The sequence below is a fragment of the Tenrec ecaudatus genome, chromosome 2 (genome assembly GCF_050624435.1).
Source record: "Tenrec ecaudatus isolate mTenEca1 chromosome 2, mTenEca1.hap1, whole genome shotgun sequence".
Lineage (NCBI taxonomy): Eukaryota > Metazoa > Chordata > Mammalia > Afrosoricida > Tenrecidae > Tenrec > Tenrec ecaudatus.
In genome coordinates, this window is record NC_134531.1 from 266,536,193 (window position 1) to 266,541,517 (window position 5,325).

A 5,325-nucleotide genomic window follows, 5' to 3' on the forward strand; every position below is an offset into this window, starting at 1 on the left:
TTGGAGTGTTAACAGGAACCAGCTTTCATTGACATCAGATGACACAAACTTTTACTGTTCTCTAATGTAAGAATCCCATTGGTTATATACAGAGTTTGATGTGGTAGAAGAATAATGGAGGGACAGAGACATAGCGTGCTGGAAACGGTTGTAGCAAATTTCTTTAACAAACCTCAACATCTCTTATGCTTTAAACTTTATTATACTGTTAAAATGTTGGATTTTGTTTCTTGAGTTCTTTCCATTTAAGATATGCCGGGCATGTTCATTTTTGGTTTTCTAATGCTAGATCTTTTCACATTTCTTTATATTTGAATTCTTAAGCTACCCTTTGAAATTTTCTCTTCAATTCTTTGACTTCATCCTTTCTTCCATTTGCATCAGCTACTCAATGATTAAGAACAGGTTTCAGAGTCTCTTCTGGTAGATCCTTGCTTTCTTTTTTTCCTTTTTTTTTGTTTGTTTTGTTTTGAATTACCTTTTGGTTTCTTCATGAATGACGGTGTCAGTGTCCTCCCACAGCTCATCAGGTTTTCTGTCAATAGTCTGATGTATCAAATCTGTTCTTGAGATGTTCTCTAACTTTGTTTGAGATAGAGTCTAGGTCCTATTTTGATTCTTGTGGATCTGTTTTAATTCTCTTTGACCATGTCATGACGTAAAGATGGTCTGTTCCACAATGAGCCCCTGGCTTAGTTTTAGCTGCTGAAATGGAACCTCTTCCCTGTCTTTCCTACAGATATAGTCCATTTAATTTCTGTGTAGTCCATCTGGAGGAGTCCATATGCAGAGTCAGTTGTCCTTTGTGTTTTTGAAAAAAGATATTTGCTATGAACTAAGTAAGTGTTAGTCTTGCAAAATTCTATCATGTGATCTCCAGCTTCTTTTATATCAAGTTCATATTTTCCAACTACTGTTGCTTTCTGTTTCCAACTTTTACATGCCAATTTCTAATAATTATCAATTCATCTTGGTTGCATGTTTTATCAATTTCTAACTGAAGTCTTTAGTAAAATTCTTCCATTTCTTCCTTACAAGCTTTTGTGGCTTATGCATAAAATCGAATAATAGTTGTATTGGTTGGATTTCCTTGAAGCCAGATCGATATAATGCTATCACAAACAGCATTTACTTAACGCTTGATCTTGCAGTGTCCTCTTTGACCGTGAATGCCACAGTATTCCTCTTGATTGTGTGTTTCCTGGTATAGTAAGTAATAGGATTTTCTGATTCAAAATGACGAATACCAGTATTTTTCAGCTACTAATGCCTATGATGTTGATCTTTATGTGTTCCAATTTCTTTTTGACCATTTCAATTTGCCTAGATTCAAACTGCACACATTGCAAGTTCTGATCATTGGCATATTTTTGCAGCTGTTTCTCCTTACCTTGAGTAGTGCCTGTCAGCAAAGAAGATCCCGGAGGCTCCATCCCTACAGGTTTTACCTATAGAAAGTCACGTGTTCAATTCCATTCCAAGAAACCAACTTCGCCTCAGTCACATTTTGAGTGTCTTTCAAGCCAAGAGACACACGTTCTGGCATTATCTCTTACAAAGGCCTGCTTGCATTCATTAGACCTTCAGTATCTGACAATGTTTAGATGCTATGCATGAGGCTTCGGGAGCTTTCCTTCAGACATGAGGAGGTGAGTCCTTTCTCATTGTATGTTCTTAGTCTAGAAGCTCCACTTAAATCCATTGACTTTGGGTTTCCCTGCTGGCATGTGAAATACCATGACATACATTCCATCATTACAGCAATACACAAGCCAGCAGATAACTACAAACTCACAACTAAGTGGTGGTTTAATTCAGTTTGGACATATTTTTATTGGTAAAATTAGCTGAAAATCTTTTTCTGCTATCTTTCTAATTTTTATTTTTGCGTTCCAACTTTATTATCTGTGATGACTAAGTTATGTGTCAAGTTGGTACATCTAGTGGAAGGTACAGGTGAGTCTAATATCTCAATCATAACACAACTTAATGACATCTCCTTGGGCATGTGGGCTATTTTTAGAGAGACACAATGGAGAACTGGTCTCTCTCTCTCTCTTGCCTCTCTCCTGCTTCTAGCTTCGTGGGATGGCAGTACATTTCACCTGCCAATGCTGGTAGCTGTTGGTTCCCAACATGTTTCTGCTGAAGTTGGTCAATATTACTTTGCCTTTGATCTCCCAAATTTTTGTTAGGCTTTCTGTTTCATTAGCACTCACCCATGTGAGTCAATAGGGGCTTCTAGCTAGCATATGACCCACAGATTTCAATTGGATTTGGCTAAGCCATTTCCTTGATATAATTTGCTTTTTGATACAAAGTTGTTTTTTATAAAAATGAGTGTCATTGGTTTTGTTTCTATAGAAAATATATCATGAACATACAATCCATTATATAGATGTATATATGTATTAAAACAATCCGATTTTTATAATCAGATATGTTATATGACATATTGAATATGCTTACATTTCTTTCCTCATTTAATGTTAAAAACTTTCTTTTGTAACAATTAAAATATGTTAATAGTACAAGATAGTGCTACCTTTGCCTGATTCAACTCTTATGTCAATGTGGATGTTGAACATTGAGTAAAATGATGGTAGAATAATTGATGTGTTTGAATTGTGCTGGAGAAGACTATTAAAAGTGCCATGGGCAGTTAAAAAAACAAACTAATCTGTATTCGATGAAGCAAGATCAGAGTCCTACTTTGAGGCAAGGATGGCAATACTTTGTCTTACCTACTTCGGTTGCACATATTATAAGGAGAGACCAGTCCCTGGAGAAGGGCATCAGGTTTAGCTAAGGGGAGGGGAAGCAAAAGAGAGGAAGGCCCTCCAGCAAATGGATTGGCACAGTGGCTGCATCAGTGGCTCAAGCAAAGGAACAATTGCAATGATGGTAGCATGTTTCATGCTACTGTGCATAGGATTGCTATGGGTCAGAGGAGACTTGATGGCACCTGAGGGAGGGACCAGCATCAGAGTCCAAATGGTTTGCACAAGGTCATAGATGACTGTGGAAGCACAAGATGCATATGTGAGGCAAACTCTATATATATATATATATATATATATATATACTTCTGTTATCTTAATCAGTAAGATAAGTTTGTATCCAGTTAGCAGCAAAGCTTATTTAAACAAAATATTTTCAATAGGAAAAAAATAATTGAGGAAAGAGTTGGTAAATTACTATCTCAAATAAAACATTTCAGATGTGAAATAATACTAACAATAAAATATTTTGTAATTTAAGAAACAATACAACAAAAAATCCATTGAACTTTGAAATACATAGACAGTCAATATGTAGTGACTGACTTTTTAGTAATAAAACTCACACCTGATAATTTTCAAATTTTATCAAAACATATTTAATTTTTTTCCAAAACCATTTTATTGGGAGCTAATACAGATATGACATCATCTCATATTTTAATCACATCAAGCAGTATTGTACAAATGCTACCACAATCAGTTTAAAAACATTGTGTTCCTTCTTGATATCATCTTCCTACCTCCACCACCACCACCACCACCACCACGTCCACCACCACCACCACCACCACTATCACCGTGGCCCCAGGGAATCTTATTCTACTTATTTCCATAGGACCATCAATCCATAGCTTCATATAACAAACAAAAGAAAAATGTAACAAAAATTCAAGATGGCTACCCAAAATGACAATATACATCAGAGATAAACCACCATATGGACAGAGAGCGACAGTGTGTGTGTGTGTGTGTGTGTGTGTGTGTGTGTGTGTGTGTGTGTGTGTGTGTGAGAGAGAGAGAGAGAGAGAGAGAGAGAGAGAGAGAGAGAGAGAGAGAGAATATTGAAACCCAGATCAGGTCCAACATGTATCAGAGTGGGATCATGTGACAAGATTTTACCCATTGAAGTCAGGTTTATCATTGTGATCTTCCATAGTCCTCTTGCCAATACACTGTCTTTGGTAACCAGTTTATGCCCATCCCTCCATTATAGATAGAGGGAAATCACTGAAAGCTTATGCCCTGTGTATCAGGTCTCAGGCATCTAAGACCCAGAACAAAACCATAACCAAGGTGAATGATTTGGTGGTGGTGCATGGAGTGGAAACCCAATGCCCATCAGTAGGCAATTGGGCATACCCTCATAAAGGGGTCACAGGGAGTAGATGAGTAAGTCAGGGTGCAGTATAGCACCAATGAAGCACACAACTTTCCTCTAGTTCTTTGGTGCTTCCTTCACTCCACTATCATGACTTTAATTCTACCTTAGACCAGAGCATGCACACTGTTATAGATAAGAGCCCACAACACAGGGAATCTAGGATAGATAAAAGCTTCAGGGCCAAAAAGGAGAGTAGAAATACCAGGAGGATTAGGGGAGGGTGGCGGGAGAAAGAGGGAATCAATCACAAGGATCGACATAAACCCCTCCCAGGGAGACGAATAACAGAAAAGTGGGTGAGGGGTGATGGAGGACAATATGGAAATAATAATCTATAACTTTTCAAAGGTTCCTGAGGGAGGGTGAGGAGGGGAGGGAGGCGAAAGAAATGGGGAGCTGATGTCAGGGGCTCAAGTGGACGAAAATGCTTTGAAAATGGAGGGCAGCACATGTGCAAAGGTGCTTGACATACTGGATCAATGTATGAATTGTGATGAGATATAAGAGTCCCAATAAAAGTATTTTTTAAAAATCTCACAAATGCATCTTGGGCTTCCACTGTCATCCATAGCCTTCTGCAAACCACTTGGACTCTGACTTGTCCCTCCTTCAGTTTTGGATGAACTAATTCACAATCATTGGATCACAGATGGTGGTGTACTTCCATCTGGATTTATTTGATATCTCACTTAAATGGCTACCTCTCTGGAAGCAAGTCATAAAGACTGCAAATGTTATTTTATCAGATAGCTGGGAATCATCTAATTTCTTCACCACACTTTGCTATATAGCACCTATAACTTCTGTGTTCCCTTCCTGAGAGTGAGTTTTGAGCAGGACCTTGATGTATGAACTAATTGTCGTTAAATTGGAGCTAGGATTTAGTTGTGAGCCCCAAACACTTTCCTGGATCTATGTTTTTTTCCCTGCCTCTGGCTCCCCTTAGAGACCTCCTTGTTAATTTGTGGCAGATTGGCCTCACGATAATCTCCCTGTGGCATAAAGATCATCCATTAATATGTTCATTGATTAGCCCCTGACACTAATTTTGAAAAGAGTGGTTAGAGAGGGAAATTGTAGGTTAACTAAAGCTTACAATACCAGATTCTGACATTGTAAAATGTTCTGATGAATAGTTAGTAAAATATAATTTGATGCTAT